At 40.0% G+C, this 23,951-nt stretch overlaps 1 protein-coding gene across 16 annotated transcripts in view; it reads left to right on the top strand.

Annotated features, from left to right (window-relative positions):
- Nucleotides 1–23,951, top strand: part of Marchf1 (membrane associated ring-CH-type finger 1) — an 863,029-nt gene that overhangs the window by 809,005 nt on the left and 30,073 nt on the right.

The following is a 23,951-nucleotide window of genomic DNA, read 5'->3' as shown; positions in this document are numbered from 1 at the left end:
TAAATAAATACTTGGAGCCCATCTTCAATTGGAAAAAATGAGACACCTTATCAAACCTAATACCCACACTCCAAAGATTCTGTACCCACTGTATGGTGCATGTATGGTCACCTGGTTCATGGGTTCTCTTTAAGAATTATAACATGTTTTTCTCAGTTTGGAGGCACAGATAGCTGAGGCCAAAGGATGAAGTGGGTAATGCTACCCTGAGTGCTGTACCAAGAATGAACAAAGAACTACCTAGTTTTTACTTAAACTCTGATTGAAGTGTTTGAAAAGAAATCTTTGTAAAACAAATTTTTCGAGAATTTTTCTTCTTAAACCTGGACAAAGCACTTTATCTAGTATCCTTTTCCTAGAGACTCAGCTGCATCGTTCTTTACAGAGAATTACTTTCCAGCCAGATACTGAATGCAGCAATTCAAAAGATTTATCTTGTCTTCGCTGTGTCTTCTCCAGTCTTTTTAAAGGTGTTTTCCAAGCCGATCAGCTTGCCTTGTGTTCTTCCTCCTTGCTGTTAGCAACTAACACCATTTCTCTATTCCTCCAATAAACTTAGCCAGAACTGCGCATAGCTCTTTTCTGATTTAAACAATAACAGAGCCAAGAGAGCTCTGCAGCTCGGTTTACCAAAGGCTGTCTTCAGTTCTGGTGGCCTTCTGCATTATTTTCTTTAATGGCAAGAGTTTTGGTGTGCATAGACATTAGGACCTCGTTCTGGGGTTCATGGACTTCCTGTTCCCATTCTTCTAAGTTCTCAGTTTTACACAAGGCTCTTGAAATCACAGGATAAGGAAGCCCTCATCAGATGAAGCTGTGTTGCCTGTGGGTTGTTCTCTTGTCAAGCTCAGCTTGTGATCTTTGCTATTCCATTTCTTCACAAACATACAAGGCTGCAGGCCATGAACACCTCTCTCTGTCTGAGTACAAAGCACAGACAGAACTTTCTCTGTACTTGCAATGATCATAATTCGCAATGCCTATGTGTTCGGTTTACTTGCACTTAACTACAGACATCATTATACCAACCTGAAAGGAAACAAAAGGGACTCAGAACACTGTGTTCCAGCTCACACTGTCCTAATGTCAGATATGTTTTTCACAACAGATTATTCACTGTATACTAGTGATGGTGTCAAACACTACTCTCTTTGCCTTCCCGCTATGCCACTTCTAGAAGTGGGGTCCAGCAGCTGACTGTCTTAGATAGGACACAATGAACGGCCTACCAAATACAAACTTTTTTTAATATTTCAATTTGATAGAAGCATTAACTCTCCCATTAAACTAGGTGTTTTTCATTAGTTGTATTGCCTAACCACACAACTACCTCAATAACTTCAATTGATATTTCAGTTGAAATAATATTTCAGTGTGAGTCCATGATACTATCAACTATCTTCTGTCAAGTGAGCATGAAATGGAAAATGCAGGTGTCTTGTGACTTATTCTGTTAGATTCCTGGGATTAGTCATGTGGCTTTTTATCATTGTGTCTTTAAATGGAACACTAGTCATCTAGAATCAGTATTGTAGAATAGTTTGCCTATAATAGAAATATTATTTTCTGGTCAATAAATTCCCTTTTATTTATGAAATTTCCATACACACATAGTCCTCCTTCTAGGAAGATATGACCTCACACTATCAGTAAACCATGTCTTTGTAATCATTCCAACAGGATCCCAATGATGTTCAGGTTATACATTCTTAATATACTAAGAATCTAACATACACCAGGAAGATTTAGTGATAAGCAAGACAAAACATCCCGTCACCATCTGAGTAGTTAGAGAAGGATGGGAAAGGTCAAGAGAATATATGTGCTGCTGAGGAATTTGGAATATGGAGCTGAAAGCAAGCTGGCTCTCACGGCATCATCTTGTAAAGCCATCTTAGTTAAGGGAATAGAAAAGAACAACTATAACCAGGTAACAAAGTGGCTTTCTTTGTCTGTTTTGCTCTGCATACTAATCTAAATGGCGTCTCTGAACAGTTGGGTAACAAAGACTCTAAGGGAAGAGGATTGAGGCTACTAGAACAATTTTATAGAGATTACACAAACTATTTTTAATAAGTAGCCACTAATTAAATAACTATTGAGTAATTATTCAGTCCTTTATCACTGAATATATTTATATATTGATTTAGCTCCGATTCTTCCTTGAAAACTAATATCTGAGGGATCACTGCTCGCTTTCTAGGAAAACTGTTACTCTTCCGTTATTATTCTAGATATGAAAATAGTCATTTGACTATTACATTTACTGTTAAGATCATCTGTTCAACAAAGACAAAGGGATTAAAAACAGAGATTTTCTTATACATTGTATATTCTTTTTTTTTACTTTGAATCATAAACTTTGGTTTCAGTGAAGGACTCGGTATCCCACTGATGACACAGTAGTGTAACTCAGAGTGTGTATGGGCATGCACATACACCCAGGTGCGAATAAAGATTTCCCTAAAGCCTAGTTTTAATATTGTTTTAAATTGCCTTCATACTTAAATCTTCCTCTAATTCAGTGGTTCTCAACCTCCCTAATGCTGTGATCTCCTTTTATATGGATCCACACGTTGTGATGACCCCCCCAACCAGAAAATTATTCTTGTTGCTATGGCAGAACTATAATTTTGCTACTGTTATGAATTGTAATGTAAACATCTGTGTTTTCAATGGTCTTTTGTGATCCCTGTGAAAGAGTCATTCCATCCCCTAAAGAAGTCATGACCCACAGGTTGAGAACCGCTACTCTAAAGATTTATCTCAGAGTGGTAGAGATATTTTCCTTAATATGTTATTCTAATATCATGTCTTAACAACAAAATTTTGGCTGATTCTTTAATATGTAAGTCACTGGATATCAGTGTGTTTTTAAAGCAAATATTTTAAATCTAATCAATTTTCTTCTTAGACTAGAGAAAACTTATTTATTTATTTATTTATTTATTTATTTATTTATTTATTTTTGCAATTTGATGGGCCAAACCTGGGGCCTTGTATGTATTAGGCAAGGTGACTTACCATGAAATTACAAATTCCAGCCCTCAGTTCTTCGAGATGGGGTCTTGCTAGGTAGCCTAGGCTAACCTCAAATTTAGGATAACAATCTTAGAAGTATAGTTATGAGCCTCCACAGCCAATCCAAGAACAACACTTTCAATTGATTACCTTAATTGATGAGTCCCAACCCCATTGTGAACCTATCAATATGCTAGTGCAATAATGTTAAAATAAGTGACGCAACTTCATTTCAATAGGAAATTATTTTCTCACAAGCCAACCTCATTACTATTTCTTATTGTTTTGCAAAGGGTATCAACTACTAGTTCCTTATCTCTACCTTTTCGTACAGATATTCCACCTATAGCCTAATCTTTCCAAGCTTGTCACATTACACAAATTTATCCTAAGTTAGTTGCACGAAGCAGCCACAGACAGAGCATAGCCTACCCTTGTGAAAGATATAAAATAGTAGACTTCATTTACTTTTTTCATAATATTGTTAGAATAATAGATTTTAGAAGGTATAGAAATAAAAAGGTATAGAGATAATAAACAATACACTTCTAGGATCCTCCCCCTTCTCACTAGTGGAGAAATAAGGAACCTGCAGGAAGAGGTTACTGGGTTTTTTGTCTACTGGAGGTTCTTATGCATGGAAATATGAAACACAGAACGTAATTACTTGCAGTACAAAGTGCTTCTATTATAAAGGCCTCCTTTAAATGGGAATTATCTTCCATCATTTAATAGAAATAATAAATGAATGGAATGATATCACAGGAAAGATAAATACCTTTATTTTTTGTACTGGATATGTTTTATTTACATTTCAAATGTTATCCCCTTTCCTGTTTTCCCACCTATAAACCCCCTATCCCATCCATCTCCCCCTTCCTCTATGAGGGTGCCCCCCAAAACAACCCACGTGTTCCCACATCCCTGCCCTGACATTCCCTTACTCAGGTGCTCCAGCCTTGACAGAACCAAGGACTTCTCCTCCTATTGGTGCCCAACAAGGGCCCCAATGGGGACCCCGTTCTCAGTTCAATGGTTGGCTGCTAGCATTCGCCTCTGTATTTGTCATGCTCTGGCAGAGACTCTCAGGAAAGAACTATATCAGATTCCTGTCAGCATGCACTTCTTGGCATCATCAATATTATCTGGGTTTGGTGGCTGTATATATATATATATATGGGCTGGATCCCCATGTGGGGCAGGCTCTGAATGCTCATCCCTTCAGTATCTGCTCCAAACATTGTCTCCATATATCCTCCTATGAATATTTTTGTTCCCTCTTTTAAGAAGGACTGAAGCACCAACATTTTGGTCTTCCTTTTTGAGATTCATGTGGTATGTGGATTGTATCTTAGGTAATCCAAGCTTTGGGGCTCATATCCACTTATCAGTGAGTGCATACCGTGTGTGTGTTTGTGTGTGTGTGTGTGTGTGTGTGTGTGTGTGTTTTGTAATTGAGTTACCTCACTCAGAATGATATTTTCTAGTTTCATCCATTTGCCTATGAATTTCATGAAGTCATTGTTTCTAATAGCTAAGTAGTACTCCATTGTGTAAATGTACCACATTTTCTGTATCCATTCCTCTGTCGAAGCTTCTGGCTATTATAAATAAGGCTGCAATGAACATAGTGGAGTATGTGTTCTTGTTATCTGGTATAGCTGTGTCCTCAGGTAAAACTATGTCCAATTTTCTGAGGAACCTTCAGACTGCTTGCTGGAGTGGTTAGAGCAACTTGCAATCCCACCAACAATGGAGGAGTGTTCCTCTTTCTCCACATCCTTGCCAGCATTTGTTGTCACCTGAGTATTTATCTAGCCATTCTGATTGGTGTGAGGTGGAATCTCAGGGTTGCTTTGATTTGCATTTCCCTGATGACTAAGGATGTTGAACATTTCTTTAGGTGCTTCTCAGCCGCTTGATATTCCTCAGTTGAGAATTCTTTGTTTAGCTCTGTACTTCCATTGTTAATAGGGTTATTTGATTCTCTGGAGTCTAACTCCATGAGTTCTTTGTATATATTGGATATTAACCCTCTTTCAGACGTAGGATTGGTAAAGATCTTTTCCCAATTTGTCTGTTGCTGTTTTTTTCCTAATGACAGTGTCCTTTACCTTACAGAAGCTTTACACCTTTATGAGCTCCCATTTGTCAATTCTTGATCTTAGAGTGTGAAATTTTCCCCAGTACCCATGTGTTTAAGGCTCTTCCCCACTTTTTTCTTCTATTAGTTTGAGGGTACCTGTAGTCTGTATGACATCTGCCCAGGATCTTCTGGCTTTTATAGTCTCTGGAGAGAAGTCTGGTGTGATTCTGATAATTCTGCCTTTATATGTTACTTGACCTTTTTCCCTTACTGCTTTTAATACTCTTTCTTTGTTTTATGCACTTGGTGTTTTGACTATTATGTGACAGGAGGAATTTCTTTTCTGGTTCAATCTATTTGGAGTTCTGTAGACTTCTTGGATGTTTATGGACATCTCTTTCTTTAGGGTAGGGAAATTTTCTTCTATAATTTTGTTGAAGAAATTTACTGGTCCTTTAAGTTGGGAATCTTTGCTCTCTCTATACCTATTATCCTTAGGTTTGATCTTCTCATTGTGTCCTGGATTTCCTGGATGTTATGGTTGGAGCTTTTCGTGTTTAACATTTTCTTTGATGGTTGTCTCAGTGTTTTCTATAATATCTTCTGCCCCTGAGAGTCTCTCTTCTATCTCTTATATTCTGTTGGTGATGCTTGCCTCTATGACTACTGATCTCTTTCCTAGGTTTTCTATCTCCAGTGTTGTCTCCCTTTGCGATTTCTTTGTTGTTTCTATTTCCATTTTTAGATCCTGGATTTTTTTTTCAATTCCTCCACCTGTTTGGTTGTATTTTCCTATAATTCTTTAAGGGTATTTTGTGTTTCATTTTTAAGGGATTCTACTTGTTTACTTGTGTTGTCCTGTATTTCTTTAAGGGAGTTATTTTGTCCTTCTTAAAGTCTTCTATCATCATTATGAGATGTGATTTTAAATCCAAATCTTGCTTTTCTGGTGTGTTGGGATATCCAGCATTTGCTTTGGTGAGAGAACTGGACTCTGATGATGCCAAGTAATCCTGATTTCTGTTGCTTAGGTTCCTGTGCTTGCCTCTTGCCATCTGGTTTTCTCTGGTGTTAGCTTGTCTTGCTGTCTCTTACAGTAGCTTGCCCCTCCTGTAAGCTGGTGTGTCAGCACTCCTGGAGACCGACCCTCTCCCAGCAGCATCTGTGTATAGAGAGCTGTGGGACCAGGTCAGCTCTAGGTGCAGGCAGAAACCTCAAGGTTTCTGTCCCAGACTGCTCCTAGATTCTTGTGTCCTGAGGGCTCCAGATGGGTCCCTTGGAGTAGAGGTGGTGGTCTTATGTCTGCTGTCAGGTGTATTAGTGCTCCTGGTGATTGACTTTCAGCTCTGGGCACAGGCAGAGATCATAATGATTCTGTCCCTGAATGCTCCTAGGTTCCTCTGTCCAGAGGGCTCTAGGAGAGGTTCCTCTTGGGCCAGGAATGTGAGCAGAAGTGGTGGTCTCCTCTGAGCTCTCAGAATTGTCTGCATTTCTGAGAGTCCAGCTCTCTCCCGCTGATAAATACCTTTAAATATAGGAATAACACTAATTAAGAAGAAATAGTCCAAACCATAACAAAAGCCAGGCCTGCAACAGCAGCTATTCAAATGGTTGAAGCAAGAATACCAAAGTTCAAGACCTGCTTCGACAACTTAGTAAACACGGCCTCAAATTAGACAGCAAAGCATGAGTTGGGCATACAAGCTCCGAGGCAGAAGACTTGCCTAGTATGTGCAAAACAAGGACCTATGTTCAGTTCCTAATAAAGTCACAAGGAAAAAAAAGTAAAGGACTGAGTACTGGTCCAGGATTCAGAGTACCATCTGCTTATTCTGCTTCTTATACTTAAGCCACTTGAGATACTGTACCTCAGTTTCTTCTTGTGTGAAAGGAAGAAATAAAATAAGTCTATCTTTAAAGTTTCTTTCATGTTAAAATTTACGCTATGAAATGTGATGAATCCACTTACCTGAAAAGAAAATAAAAGGAATTTATCCTACATCTTCAGAAGAAGAAAGAATAGCTATACGTGGAGTCAGTTCACAGTACATCAAATTGTATAAAGCAAAATGCTGAGGAAGCGAGACTGTGATATATAATCCACAGCGGGCACACTAGCTCAATATTTTTTGTTCATTTTTGAAACTGTGTTTTAATCATAACATTTCTTTTTTCTCTTTTCCCCTTCTCCACCCTCCCATATACCCTCCTCTCCTTCAAATCTGTAGGCTCTTGTTTCATTAATTTACTGTGTTTGTATGTGTTTGTGTTTGTGTGTGTGTACATATATATTCCTAAATATAGGTCAGTGCATATAATGTTACTTATATATGTACATTTTCAGGGCTGCCCATTTGGCCCTGGACAACCAGTTGGTATGCTTCTCCCTAAGGAGGACTGTTTTTCTAGCTCTCGACTTTACTCAGTTCCTTGTAATTCTTTGCATAGGTCTGAGGCCCCATGGACTTTTCCCTTTCAGAGTCATCTTTGTTCAGCTCCTGTTTGGGTGGTCATGTTGGTAAGAATTTACATGTCTAGCTTTTGATTTTACTAGGAGACATAATCTCACAGCAGATTCCCCAGTCCTCTTGCTCTTAGAATCTTTCTACCCCTTCTTCTATAATATTTACTAAGCCTTGAGTACAGGAGCATTTTGTAGATGTATCCATTGAGACCAGACTTCACAAATTTGCCTTTTGATTGGTTGTAGTTAATCTTTAATGTTTCTAGGATACTTTGCAGGATAAATCATGATGAGAAAAGCAAAAACCTTCTCAGCTTTTAAAAAAGAAAGATGGAAAGATGGAACTAGAAGAATTGAAGATAGGAAAGGGATTGTGGGAAGGAGGGAAGAAATTTTAAAAAGAATGAAAGAGAAAATACAGAGAAGAGAGAATGCATCTGTGAGCAGCTAGCAGCAAGTCTCCTAGAGAAAATCAGCTCTGAGTTCAGATTCCACTCCTTTTATGCTAAACTGTATCCTGACATTTAAGGCTAAGATGGAGATAACTCAAGTGCTTCTTGACAGCTGTTGTGTAACCCAGAATCATTTACAAAGGGTCCCCCAACTCTCAATAATGAGACTGGATGGACTGGAAGCCATTTTCTAGTTGGCACTGAGAAGTTAACCTGAGAAGGTTTAAGGTCTTCGCAGGCTAGTTGTAGAAGAGAAAGAAAGGGGTGGAAGAGAAAGGGGAGGAGGAAGGAAGGAAGGAAGGAAGGAAGGAAGGAAGGAAGGAAGGAAGGATGGGCAGAGAGAGAGACAGAGAGAAACAGAGAATGAGACAGAGACAGAATGAGACAGAGACAGAGAGAGAGAGAGAGAAGAGGGCTAGAGTTTGTATAAATATAGGATTACTTCAATATGAAGTTGTAGCTGAAAAAATGGTTTTTTCATAAGCAGTTTTGCAGTTAAGTTTTGAATTTGGGTCTTCCTCATAGGACAAATGGATTGAAAGACTGAAGACCGTGTATTAGGCTGTTCTCTTACCTAAGATGACACTGGCTACCATTGTTGTCTAAAAGAACACAGTAAGATGTCCTTGGAATGCCCAGTTAAGATCCCATAGTTCAGCTTCGTCAAGCCCAAGCATTTACTGAGTTCACAGAATTTGCATTCTGCTATGATGGGAATAGGGGGAAGAAGTGTTTAATTGGGTTGGTTGGCCTCCACACTCTGTGATTTGATTAGTTGTGGTTTTCTATAGGTGTCACCATCTGTTGCAAAGAAGAGTTTCTTTGCTAAGAGGTGAAGACTACACTTACCTTTGCATATAAGGACAAATGTCATGACCTATACCCATATTTTCTCATCAACATGACTGCCATTTCATCCTGAAAGTCATTTTCAACCCTCCACAAAGAATTAATGAATGGTTTCAATAGGCTAACTAGTCTTCCTCAGGGTAGAGCACATCAATTGGTTATGTATTACTAGATAGTCAGCCCTGAAAACATGCACACAAGTAACATTATACAGGCTGGTAGGCTATATTTAGGAAGATATATGTGTGAACATATACAAATATGCATGTAATAACGAAGCAAAAGAGGGCATGACTTTAAAATAGCAAGGAAGGTTATATGGGAAGGTTTGGAGAGAGGAAAAGGAAGGGAGAAATTGTGATTATATTATAACCTCAAAATCAAAACCAAAAAATTAGTAAGAGTAAGTTAGTTGTAATACCTTGAACTAAATCAGGTAATGATAGAAGAGATAATTCTAGTACCTACAGGAGGGTCTATATAATTCCAGCGGTAAATTTTAACAGGAGAGAGATTTATAGAATAATTTGGGTGAGGAAGCCTTCAATATCACAACTGTCTCTGTGTCACAAGAATCAGTTTAATGAAAAAAGATAAGAAATTTGCTGACTTAGTATGATGACCTCGGGCCAGGAAGATGCAAAAAAAAAAAAAACAAACAAAAAACAAAAAAACAAAAACAAAACAGACAGCTCTTCAGAATTTGACTGAGAAAAAAAAATTTTCCATGTTTTTGGAAAACAGGTGAATCTCCCGGACAATTTCTATTAACAGGCAGGCTATAAATGAATAAAGCGACCTTGTTTCATGATGATGAACAGACAGTACAGAGCTGGAGTTTAATAAGAACATGTTGAACTGTGACATTCGGCAGTCAATATGTAACAAGTCAGAGTATAATGGCTGCTCAGTACTAAGTGATTGTCACAGCCAACACTTCTTCAAATCAAGCCCCAATTCTTACCTTGAATAAGCACTAAATTTCATCACCAGGAGTGAATCAGAGGTTGCCTATTACACATGTACCAAATAATATGCCTACTTTTCTACTTGGCACAGAGTTACTGAGTCATCATTACCTCTATGAATCCACCATCACTTTTTTTTTTTTGCATTTTTTCCATCTTTATTAACTTGAGTATTTCTTATTTACATTTCGATTGTTATTCCCCTTACCGGTTTCCAGGCCAACATCCCCCTAGCCCCTCCCCCTCCCCTTCTGAATGGGTGTTCCCCTCCCCATCCTCCCCCCATTACTGCCCTCCCCTCAACAATACATATACAGCCACCAAACTAGACAAGATGGATGAAGCAAAGAAGTGCAGGCCGACAGGAACTGGATGTAGATCTCTCCTGAGAGACACAGCCAGAATACAGTAAATACATAGGCGAATGCCAGCAGCAAACCACTGAACTGAGAATAGGACCCCCGTTGAAGGAATCTTAGAAAGGACTGGAAGAGCTTGAAGGGGCTCGAGACCCCATATGAACAACAATGCCAAGCAACCAGAGCTTCCAGGGACTAAGCCACTACCTAAAGACTATACATGGACTGACCCTGGGCTCCAACCTCACAGGTAGCAATGAATAGCCTAGTAAGAGCACCAGTGGAAGGGGAAGCCCTGGGTCCTGCCAAGACTGAACCCCCACCATCACTTCTAAAGAGACTTCCATCACACAATTAATCCATTGACTCCCTTTGTGTGGCCCTAAGTTTGGCGTAATTCAGTGCCAGCAACAGAGGAACAAGCCAATGAGTGACATTACCCTTTAGAAGAAACTGAGGACTCATCAATCGGATACCGGACCTATGACCCAGAAGAAAGAAAATCTGTGCTGTACTTTGAACAGTCTTTTTTCTGTTCCTCACCTTCCTGGTCATTGGCACATTGGCAATGATGTCTTCGCCTGCACGCCTTGGAGCTCTTGCTGTCTGTAGACGGATGTTGCCTTAACTTCCATAAGCTTGCCCAAGTGCTTCAACTTCGTCACTACAGATTCAGTTCTCTTAATATGTGTCCCTCTGGTCCTTTCCACAGTCTCAAAACCAAGAACTAAGAAAACAAAGGTCAGCCCAGCCACGCAGGATACCTCGTTCACCCGGGACCATGTCCGACAATATCAGGTGAACCACAGTTGAAAACCATGTTAGAAACAAAATCCATATAGCACTTGAGGACCAAGAGGGGCATAGCTCTGACATACCTTTTAAAAGAAATTCTGTTTTATGAAAGGAAAATCTAAGCTCTGATTCGAAATTGCTTCATGGTGCTTTTTTTTTTAAAGCAGAGAATCAGAACTGTGGACTTTGAAGAGTGTCACAAAGAGGTGAAGGGAAGGAAGCAGATGCTTCAGTAGCATGGCTTTACAAGAACACTTTTCATCTAATGCTCCACCCTTCACAGATAAAGCTCTCCCTGGCCCCGCCAGAGTAATTGGACTGGATGCTATCAAGCTTTTCTCCTATGTGACTAACAACCAGCGTTGGTGCCTAATCTCTCCTGATGCTCATTATTTACGAATTTGCAATAGGCGCAAGTGATATTCCCTGGGGAGAAGCTTTGAAAGGAAGGCCACTGGGAAAATCAACAGAATCCAGCAAGATGTATTTTTCTCAGCACAACCAACATTCAGAGAAAGTGCAGAAAGCCCTGGGTTCCTGTAGATGTGTAGTGATGTAGAGAAAGAGTTAGACTGGGATAAACACAATTCCCTCCCATTCTCCTCCCTGCCTTGGTTGCTGAGAGTCTCTTATCTCCTCTAACAAGGCTCATAATAGAAACTGAGAACTAATATTTCATAGGTCAGGTAATACTGCCTTGCTGCGGACTTAGTTTTCTCTTAACCTAATCTGGTAGATCGGTTGCCATCTTGACATAACAGAAGTCCTGCATCGCCATGGATTTCTTGATGCGACCATCCCATGTTGTCAAGGCAACCAACTTGGCCAGGGTTTTTTTTTCTCCTCTAGAAAACAATTTCCAACCTTACAAACCCTACATCACAATTATCCCTTATAAAACTTGGGGTCAGATATGTCCCCTCTACGTACAAAGCTGTTATTTTTTTTATGAGATAGTATGTCATTACAGTGAGAGAATTTGACCTGAGGAAAAAAATGTATATTAAAACATTGAAGTTAAAATAATCGTGGGGCATTTTTATCTTGTCGCTTTATTTCTAGGAGATGTGAGGCTGTTTACTACTTGCGATTACATTTTTCTCTTGAAAATTTGAAACTGCTGAATCTATGCTGGCAGATTTTGTCTAAATCTCTATGTAAATTGACTGTAATCAACAGCTTGCTCTGGGTTTGTGAAATTAAACCGCTGGAAAGACAAAAGTATTTTCCTGGGATTAGAGTCCCGCACCTGTTGCATATTTACCATCCCCAACCCCTTTTAAGAGTCAAGACCCATTGTGAGCTCAGGTTCCTTGTAAACTTTGCAACTCCCTGAGAATCAACTCACACTTGAACTCAAGGTGAAAGCAATAGTTTCCCCTGAGAACTCAGTTGTTTTAAATGAAATCCCAAAGGAAGGAGAGGAAGAGGTGCCTGACACTTTTTGTTATCAAGAAGAATTGTGGGTTTGGTTAAGAGTCTAATGATCCTATTTTGGGTCTAGTGGTGGCACTCAGCAGGCAGAGGCAGGCAGATCTCTGAGTTCAAGGCAAGGCTCCTCTATAGTTTGAGTTCCAGGACAGTCAGGGCTACAAAGAGAAGAAAATAAAAAGATTCTAACTTGGTTCTACAGACCTAACTACTACTTTTAGGCCTAAATCTCCACAATGCACTTCACAGACCACATTTTGCTTAACTGTAATCGCATTTAGTGGTTCTTCATTCTTAGTCAACCAGGACCATTGAATTTCCCGTTAGGTTTTCAAATATTTATAAGGCTTCCTTCCCATTATATTTTTGCTTAGAAGCTGGTTTTATAAATGGTAGTCATGATGATTTTTATAATTCCCAGAAGTTTTAAAACAGAAACATGGCTTTAAATGAAGTTTCGGTATGAGACTTAGTGGGTCACAACACTTTCATGTCGCATGTGTCAGCTCCTTCAGATACCACTATTTTACAAGGAACCAAATGACTTTTTATTCCTTAAAAATGAAGACAAAGATTCGCCTCTGCCAGGGAGGATTTGACATTATTCTTTCCATTATTGGGTATAGACTGATGAATCTTGAACTGTCAGTCAGGATTTTGATATTTTATAAATATCTTATTAGTTAATATGAGACAACGATATGCAATGTATTTAGATCACATCCACACTCCCCCATCCCGACTCCTCCTGGACCCACTCTTTCCTCTGCCAACTCCATGTCCTCCTTTTTATTTTTAGAGAAATATTCCATTGCATCTGTATTCTCCTGGGTGTAGGAACATCTATAGTCTGAGGTCAGTTTACCAGGGGCCACACCCTTAAAGAAAATTCACTTTATTCTCCAGAAACTATCAACTGTGCATAGCTCCTCAGTTAATAATGGGCACTTATGAACCCTTTCTCCCAATGTGTTAGAATGTTGACTGACTTGAGCCAGTAAGACTTAACACATGGGGCTGAGGAGATGACTTAGTGGTTAGGAGTGGCTGTTCTTCCAGAGGTCCTGAGTTCAATTCTCAGCAACATGGTGGTGGCTCATAACCATCTACTATGGGATCCGATGCCATCTTTTGGCATATACCATTTATGCACACAGAACACTCATTCATAAATTAAAACAGTTTTTAAAAAAAAAAGTACCATGTTTTAGAGCTGCCCTTTCCAGCCCTCTCAAGTTGTAGCCTTCCAAAGGTATCAGTGCTCAGGCACAGTGCACTATGACTTTAAGACTGTTGGATTACTTACTTTTCTTATTGCTGTGATACCAGATATCCTGGCAGGACAATTTAAAAAAGAATGGGCTTGATTGGGTGGGTGGTTCAGACCAGTAGGAAATTTATGGTGGCAGGAGACTGAGGCATCTAGTCACATGGTATACACAATCAGGACAGAGAGTGCTAGGTACTGGTCCTCACATAACCTTGACTTTTTTTATCAAGTCAAGAATCCAAGTGCAGAGAATATTGCTGACTTCCTTTATGATGGGTCTTCCCCTCTTCAATTAACATATCAAGATACTCTGTCACAGTCATGTCCAATGTCCAGGTCCTATCTCCTACGTATCTCCAGATCCCAACAAGTTAGCAGTCAGCACTAACCAGCACATTTGGGTATCCATATTCAAAAAAAAAATGACTGGTTAATAAGGTTGTGAAAACAGCAAAATAAAGTCATAAGGCAGCCATGAGGAAGATGTGAACCTGGGTCCTCTATTAGTTCTGTGGGGAAGAGTGGTCAAAGCAAAGAGGAATACAGAGCCAATTAAATGATTTGTAAGCCTTCTTGCGTGTTACATTTAGGTTTGGAGACATTTCTATAAATGACTGACTAAATACACAGACTATCATGTCACTGAAGTCCTAAGGGAAAGCTCTCCCTAGGAAATCATTAAGTAGATTGAGCAGAGGGGGGCAGACCACTCACACTAACAACTGTAAACTAAGAAGATTATGTTAATGTCCACAATCATTAGCCAAAAGCGCCTCAGGATTGCTAACTAATGCCTGAACTGTGCTTTGTTTTATACATAGTCTAATTTAATCCTCCCAAGAACCACAAATTAGATGTGCTTTTAAAATATATTTTTAAATTATGCATAGGTGTGTGCTCATATGTTCAGATGCCCACAGAGGTCAGAAGGTGGCACTGGATCCCAGAGCTGAAGCTATAGACAGTTGTGATTCAACCAATGAGGGTAATGGACACCCAACTCGGGGTCCTTTGAAAGAGCACCAAACCTCCTTACGACTGAATCACCTTGGCAGTCCCCAAACAGATCTGACGATAGCATCACAGAGTAGAAAGCTAATATGGAAAGGAGTTAAAGAATTGTGTAAGTTCTTCCCAGTGTCCCATACAGCAGAACTGGAGTCAAGCAGAAGTCATTGCTGTGTCTAATGTTTCAAGTTGTAACATTACAACTATAACTATACAAAGTACAGAGAATGAGAGACCTTGGAGTACTTAGTCCTAAGTGAGATGTCATTATCAAACCCTTCCCTTTGGGCTCAGGAATCTATATAGAAGTGGCAGAAAGACAACCAGAGGGGGTAGATGACACTTAGGAAGTAGTTTCTTCAAACACAACAAGTCTGATGCCCTTATGAACTCACAGAGCCTCTAGTAACACAAGTTCAAGCCAGACATGGTCGTAGCACCAAAAGGGGAAGTAGACATGGAGTGGACATGACAAAAAAAATATTTACAGTTAATAGACACTGGCATAGGAGAGTTTTCACCAATGGAGTTTCACAGAGTATATCAACCACATTTGAGGGTAGGCCCCATACTCAGGAGTAGTTGGCCAATACAACGTGAACTCTGTAGATTCTATTTGTTTGTTTGGGCATCGCATGTCTTACTGGTTCGGGGTTTGTTTTTATTTTTTATTTGTTTTTTTGCTTGTTTTGAGGGGAATGATTGTTTGTTTTAGTTTTAATTTTTTTGAGAAAGTATGAAGTTGTTAGATAGGGAGGTGAGGCATAAGAAGTTGTTGGGAGGAGTTGGTGGGAGAAAACATGATCAAAATATATGTTTAACAGAAGAATGAGGAGAGGACATATTTGTCTAGATGGGTTAGAAAATGTGTTCCTCAGAAATAGCAGTTGAAACACTGTATATGCATAGTGAGAATGGGGCTGCCATGGGATACAGAGATGAAGACATTCGAGGCAATAGTACATTAAAGACACAAAATGAACAATTTAGAAATTGGAAGCAGTTGTCATTAGCAGAGAAAAGGATGGCCACAGACAAGTGGTCCTATTTCTAAAGTGCAGGTAAGAAAAAGATGGACATCATAGGAAAGTTGTAATATTTGACTAATAATTTGACCAAGTTTAATAATGTAAATGTTATTACTAACTGTGGGTAAGCTTACAAAGAAAGAAGATGGGGCTTGGAGAGATGGCTCAGTGATTAAGAGCACTGGCTGCTTTCAAAGAGGACTCAAGTTCATGTCTTAGCACCCGTACGACAGCTTACAACCATCTGTTACCTCCAAATTCAGGAACTTCGATGCCCTTCTTATCATAGCAGACACTAGGCACTTGAATGGTACACAGACACACATGCAAGCAAGATATGCAACACATAAAGTTGAAAAGAACAAAAGAAACAAGCAAAGAAAAACCATTGTCAGATTATATACTAATGACGATGAAAACTCTCAACTCTATCAAGAAAAATATAGGAAGACAAAGAGAGGCGTTAAGTATAAAATTAATACGATTTTCTTTTCAAACTTCACACCAACATGTGGAGAATGCATTCATTATCCAGTAAGTGATCCAGGTCCAGTATGGGAGCTAGGAATCAAGGTGAACTGCAGTAGTAGCTGCAGGAAATGAGAAGACAGAACCTCACTGAACTGCCCTGAGGACTGAAGAGGCTGCAGTAGAATTGGCTCGCCAGAGATCTGCCTCTCATTACTTGAGTGATGAGAGGCAGATTTCAATTAAGGAGAGAAGCCTCATGCAGATGAGCAAGTCAGAGTGAGTAACTGAAAAGCCAGCGATGGCCCATGACTTTGAGCTGGCTAGTGTCAGCCTGGTGTGAGAACTGTATCTGAGAGAGGAAAGTCAGGGCTTAGAAAGAAATGTTGGCATAATCAGGCCTCCAGAAGGCTACAGAGTATTATAGCAATGGCTGAATAGATGATACAACATGAGTAACCTTCAAATTCTGTTAAATAAAAGAAGCCATAAAGAAGAATGTGTGCTATGTCATGCTACTTCTATGACAGAGTGTAGCATTAGGGGTTAGACCTAGTGGTGTATGCTTCTGAAACAGATCTCTCTACAGGGAGGTGCTCTCTCAGAAATAAGTAAAAGCATAGCCTCAAGAAAGGCTACAAGGGTAGAGAGATGGCTTAGCGGTTAAGAGCTCTGTCTGTTCCTCCAGAGGTCCTGAGTTCAGTTCCCAGCAACCACACGGTGGCTCATACCCATCTCTAATGGATACCCTCTTCTGGAACACAGGGGTACATGCAGTTAGAGCACTCATATACATAAAATAAATAAATAAACCTTTTTTTAAAGAAAGAGGAGGGGTTACAAAGGGGAGCAGGAAACTTTATACTCCTATGCTCATGGGACCACTGTGCCCAGGATAGGAACACAGCCCAACATGAACAAACTTACAGTATGATGAGCTTTCTTTTTTACCAGTTTTGGTTTTTTAACTCAATTGTGTGCTTGTCAGGCATGAAATTTGCAGATGACACCATGTCACAATGTCAAGAGTTAGATAAGCCTACCAAGAGTGACCTACAGTTTAGCGTTACAGATTGTGTTGATGTTGGGTGAAAATAGGCTGAAAGTATACAATTCGATATGTTCAGTCAATGTAGGAATTATATCTTGAGAAAGCTGTTGTCTATCTAAACAGGAAGCAAGGGTGGGTAAATCCCACTGTGCATTTCTTGCATCTTCTTATTAGGACTAGAGATGCTAGCTCCAAAATCTTTCTCTAAACAGTTCAGGTTGGCACCTGGAGGTGCAAAGGCCCTGGAGCACCATCCAGGGTTTGTCACCCTGACCACGTAGACAGGTGCTTGAAGAAGCGTGCTAACATGGAAGGAAATACTCCTATTAGCCAACCAGTGGATGACTCTCCATTCCGGAGCTGCACTGGAATAAGGAACCATGTGTATGAGACACAACACAGATAGTCATAAGGAAAGAACAGGGGGTCTTTGAGAGGGGACTCAAGTCCTGTGTGGCTCCTGGCCTTATCTTGTTTTTAATTTTTATTAACTTTTTAATTAGCATACAAAATACTGAGTTTCATTCTGACATCTCCATGCATGTAAAGCAACCATTGCAGGTTGCACATGCTCTCCTCACTCCTTCCCTCATCCCTCCTCCTTGCCTTGCTGGTCCACTTCCTCCCAGTTGTACCCCTCCTGACCTCTTATCATATATCTATGTGTGTGTATATTTGGATGTAGATTCTGTGTATGAAAGGAAATACATATTTGTCTTTCTTCTCACTTTTGCCTTCCTGTCGCTTGTTCCCTGCTTCTCTTCCCTTGATCATCTCTTAACACTGTCACCCACAGTGGTCCTTTGCTGATCTGTTCTCCAACTGCTTCCTAAGCAACTGTCTCTGTGGGGGTTTATTCTCCTTATCACCTCTTTACCACTGCCTCCCACTGTGGATGTGCACACTGGCTGCCACAGTTCTTGGTCCTCTTCTTAGGTTAAAGGGACCGTTTTGGTTTTTGTTTTTTCTACTTTTGGAATCACCAGGAACTCCCCAAGTCCCTACCCCATCCTTCAAGTGCTAAAAAAACAAAACAAAGAGACACAGAATTTTTAGTACATTTTAAAAGGTTTGAATTACTTACATTCCAGCGTATTTGAATGTACATACAAAGATAAAGATTGCAGATGAAATTATGGGTAATTTTTATCTGTTTTACACTTCTATATTTTATAAATTATCTCCAGTGAATAGGCAGTTAAAAGAAATGATAGCATTGTTATAGACATAGACACAAATTTCCATGCTGGAGGCAAAGGCAGTGCCAAGAGAGACAAGTGAAAAACCAATGGAAAAGTATTGTGCGGTCCCTAGTTGAAGGAAATGGTTTGTTTGACTGTACGGGGACCTTCTGTCCTCACAAATAAGAATAAAGGAAGTGAGAGAGCTCAGAACAGTTATAAATATGCACTTAGTCTGAAGACAGGAAGCTAGGGGAGTCTACCCATTAGAGTATCCGTGTTCTCCAAAGCAGAAGTCATCTTTGAGCAGACCTACTGTCACATCAGAACATTCTCCCTCTCTTTTGGAGTACTGGAGGAGTTAGACAATTGGCCCTTTCTGTCCCCATCACCCTCACAGCTGTACAAATGGTGTGACTAAAGATTTGCTTGACTATAGCTCATTTTACCACCATGACCGGGGATATCCCCATCCCTCGTCTCCCTCCTGCAAGTGCCTGAAGTTTATTTTCTCTCTCTGCATAGTTCTTTCAGGCTGGCCTGCGTCTCTTCCTGTGACTCTGAGCTTAGGGATTTGTCATATTGTACAGTTCACCTCACATTGGATGAGTGCAGCACCAGCAAGGAAAAAGTCATCTTAAAGCAGGGCTTTCCACCTTCTCTCAACTCTGCCTCCTTCCTCTGCTTCCCCATCCTCTTCTCAGAAGGAAGGACAGACCAACTATTTGCATCCCTTACTCCAAATGAGGTCAACTTACATCCATGTCTCCCATGGTATCGGTTTCTATGTCACATAGTCATTACGAAACTTCTTTAGAAGAAATTGCACGAAGGACATCCCGGAATAACATCTACGCCCGTCTGCCCACTAGCTCTCACATCAATCCTGCACTCTGTAATCCTCAGTGCTGACCGAGTAGCAAAGGCATTCGTGACACCTGCACTTGCTCCTCTTCCTGAGCCCTTTCACCTCAGGAGCATCCTCAGCCAAATATCTGATCCACACAATGCTACCCAGTTTAAGATACTCTAAAATTCCCCGCCCCTTGCCCTTGTATCACAGTCTATAAATAAAAAACCAGAGATACTTAGAAGGAAATGTTAAAGGGCCATGCACTATGTTCAATTTGGTAATTGAATTCTGACTCTTTGGTACTTTGTTGTTAGTTTGGTTATCATTCTTTAAGTGTTTAACTTTGCGTGTGTTTGTGTGCTTGCACACATGCACACACATTGCACATGTGTCAAGATCAGAAGGTAACCCATGAGGATCCGTTCTCTCCTTCTACCATGTGGGATTGGAGCATTGAAGTCCCGTCAATTGGCTTAGCAGCAGACACCCTAAACTACTGAGCCATCTCACTTGACCTGATTGGTTGTTTGGTGAGCCAGCGTCTCACTCTGTAGTCCAGACTGAACTAGAATTTGAGTAACAGTCCAAACTGTCCTCAAATTTGAGGCAGTCCTCCTGCCTCAGTTTCCTGAGTTTGCTGGGATTAAACGTGGACAACCATATGCAACTCTTTGGGGTTTGTTGGGTTTGTTTTGCTCACTTTTAATCGTAAAAGTGATTATGAGAATAAGGTCAGATTATTTAGTAATGTCTCCCACCAGGATGGGATCTAGTAATCCCAAGGAAATTAACAGCTAATGCTTCCATAGAGAAAATAGTTCCTTATCAAATAAATTCATTAATAAATAGTAAATCACAGTAATAACTATGAATGAATGATATAGAGAAGGAAACAATGTTAACTTAATTTTATAAAGTTTCTAATAGGAAAGGACAGAATATAGCAGACTACTAAATAAGTGCTTTAAAATGAGAGTTCCTTCAGTAAGCATTTTTTTCTTCTTATCTTCCATGCTGAGAATGAAACCCAGGTCCTTGCACATGCCAAGTCAATGCTCTTTCACTGAGTCATAATCTTAGGCCCCAAGATTTCTCTTAAACATTAGACAGAATAGTAGAATCTGTTATAGAAGACAAATGTTGCCAGGCCTCAGGAAATTCCTCACAGAGCAGGCAAGCCTAAGGAGCCATTACAGGAAACAGAGTTTCTACACACAAGTTCCCTGAGGCCCAGAGAAACCACTCTGGCATCCTCACACCTGGGATCCTCAGGTCCTCTGGGGCTGTTCTTATTGCAAACCAATTTCTCCCTCAAGAGTTTGGCATGGTAGAACGGAATGGAGCTCCCCTCCAGATGATTGACATTGACTGTTTCCATATGTAAGTGAGCATTTCCCGTTTTCTGCCACTTAATTAGTCACTCTTCCTGTTGCTGTGACAAGACAACGTTTCCAACAAAATAAGCAACTTGAGAAGGTGTTGTTTGGGTTCATAAGTTGAAGGCACAGAGAAGGCGACAGGAAAGGCATGATAACAGGAACATAAGACAGTCACACTCTTAGATATAAAGGATAATCAAGTTTGAAACTGCATTATTATTATGCAAGCATATGTGCATGCCTGCGTAAGTGTGTACATGCCTGTGTGTGTGTTTGTGTGTGATCACACACACATGCACACACTTGTGTGCATGACTGTATGCGTGCATGCATGTGTGGAGCATTTGTAGAAGTCAAATAACAACTTTGTGGAGTTGGTTCACTCCTTCAACCTTTTACCAGGGACTGAACTCGGATCAGTGGATTTGCTCGACGCAGGTGGTGCTCTACACATCTCATCAGCCCTGCTTGCTCCTCTTTATTCAGTCTAAGACCCCAGCCTATGAAATGGTGTCAATGACATTCAGTGTGGCTATGTTCACTGTAGTTATCACAACCTAGAAACTCCCTCACAGACACACCCAGTTTGTCTCTTCAGTGACCCTGTGTTCTATCGAGGAACAATATTACTAACCATCACTCCCAATACCAAGTAAGTTGATAATCAATCTTGAGAAGTGGAGCCCATTCCAGAAGGGATACATTGTATGAGAGAAGAATAATAGTCACACATCATATCAAAATGCTTTTAAAACTGATTTCAGACATGTTAACTGAGGCCTATTCATTTAAAAGTGTTACTAGGTCTGAAACCTGAATCGATAAGTTATAGATTAAAACTGAACTTGCTTCACTTTAAGATCCAATACATTTTCAGATTTATTTCAAAATCTTAAATAATTAAAAGACTCTATGCCCCCAAAAGAAATGCTCCAAATTCTGTGCAATATTGAAATGTGGCAGTAGCTTTGAGTTAGGATAGGAAGAAAAGGTAAGAATGTTTTTGATCCGTGAAAATAAACAGGGACAAAGGAATGACCATAGAATTGAGCTTAGTGTATATATAAGGAGGGTCTCAAGGAGAAATTTCCTCTCTCTTTGCTGCCACCTAAAGGAATATTCTAGAATGATATTTGACAACAATGAAATGCCATCGAGAAGCAATACAAGAGCTTATAACATCAAAGCCTATTATCTCTTATTGATGTGCAATTACACAGTCTCGTAATCTAATAAACACTCCAAATTCCACATCTGCCACCCTAATCAGTGATTTTTTTCCCATCAACTAAAACAACCTGGTCTATTGTGATACTTCTTCATTAGATCCTGAATTTAAAAAAAAAATCTGTCACCATAGTTTAATATTCTAAGCCTTGGGTTTTGGTTTTTTTTGTTGTTGTTGTTTGTTTTTGTCTAGAAAATGAGGTATTAAAAGTGAGCAATTTACAATCGGGCCAGGAGGTAGGCAGATCTCTGTGAGTCTGCAGCCAGCCTGTTTTATACAGTAAGTTCCAGGACAGCTAGGCCTATGTAAATAGACTCTGTCTCAAAAAAGAAAGAAATACAATAATAAATGATTGATTGAGTTATAGATAAACAGAGAGACAGATGATAGAAAGATGATAGAGAGATAGATAGAGAGATACATACATAAATATATACAAACATACATACATAGGAGGTACATATCTGCAATCCCAGTACTTGGAAGTAGAAACAGGAGGATTAATGTCAACTTTGGGACCAACTTGGTTACATTTACAGTTTCAGACCAACTGAGGCAATATAGGAAATCTCTATCCCAGGAAACCATCAGTCTTCTAATATCCCCAATCTCTAAGTCTGCTGGGTAAATGGAAATTCTCTCCTACATTCAAGGTTATGACCACTGAGTGATCCTGGAGCAGCCGGGTTTGAGTAGACTCCACAGGTGCTATGGAGAATCACTGAAGGGGAGCAAAGAGACACACACAGCAGAAATCAGCATGGGAGAGGGGCTTCTGGAGGGGAATGTAGTCAATTGACACATGGCTGGGTCCATTCCAAGGGTCCTTAAAGCCACAGGGAAGAGAAATGGTACCACATTAGAAATGCAATCCACTTTCTCCTGTGTGCCCTCCACATCTGCTGTGCATAACTAAGCAGCCCATGTGCACAGCATCATAGAGTCCTGATCTATCTGTAGCCTGAGGCAGAACCTCTGGGAGAAAACTGAACACCCAATATTTTTAAAGAAACTGTTTAATCTCTTGATTTGATCTTTAACTAATTTGTGTTTTTAACATGTAATGGCAGCTCAGACACAGGTGGATTTGGGGAGAATACAAAACAGAGGGAGGAATAGGATCACTAATACAGAACTATTATTATGTGTCCCGTTATTTCTCTAAAATATTTCCCTAAACACTTCCTTTCTCTGGGAAGTAACTCTCAGTCTTTACCCTACATGAAAATCATTTGCAGTTCACACTAATAACGCAGATTCCTAGGTTTCTACCCTCAAGCCACAAACCTAGAAACTGTTACCCAACAGATACATGAAGATGTGTCTGAGTCACATATATTATTGTCACCTAGACATAGATTCATAAAAATACCTCTCTTTCCCTCCTTCTCCCTCTCCCTTCCTCCCTCTCCCTTTCTCCCTCTTCCTTTCTCCCTCTCCCTTCCTCCCTCTCCCTTTCTCCCTCTTCCTTTCTCCCTCTCCTTTCCCTCTCCCTTCCCCCTCTTCCTCTTCCTCTCCCTCTCTCTCTCTCCCTCACACCATACACTCTCTCTCTCTCTGTGTGTCTCTCTGTGTCTCTCTGTCTCTGCCTCTCTCTGCCTCTCTCTCTCTCTCTCTCTCTCTCTCTCTCTCTCTCTCTCTCTCTCTCTCTCTCTCTCTGATTACAAATCATCTTCGTGGTAGCACTGCACCCTCTAGTGGACACTTGCGCTCATACATAAATATGTTGCTCAAAAACATCAAGCACAAAACTCTGGGCAGAAAACAAAGGAGAGATGAGGAAAAAGGGTATAAGAAAAATATCTTGATAATCTAGCATCAGGATTGTGCATATTTACAAGAGAATGTATATATAATTCAGGTTTATATAATTTATGCATATTTAAGAGAGGAAATCTTAGGTAAAGTTGACAACTCAGAGCTGTTGTCCTCCATGCTTGGATTTTGTTATCTGCAGAGCCAACTACTGTGGATCTAAATGACCCGGGGGAAAGAACACCTGCATGTTGATCATGTTCCCATCTCTTTTCTTGCCATTAGTCCTTGGAAACTGCAATTTT

This window comes from Rattus norvegicus, chromosome 16 (assembly GCF_021556685.1).
Source record: "Rattus norvegicus strain SHRSP/BbbUtx chromosome 16, alternate assembly SHRSP_T2T, whole genome shotgun sequence".
NCBI lineage: Eukaryota > Metazoa > Chordata > Mammalia > Rodentia > Muridae > Rattus > Rattus norvegicus.
The sequence above is the reverse complement of the archived record's forward strand: the minus strand, read 5'-3'. Positions and strand labels throughout refer to the sequence as shown.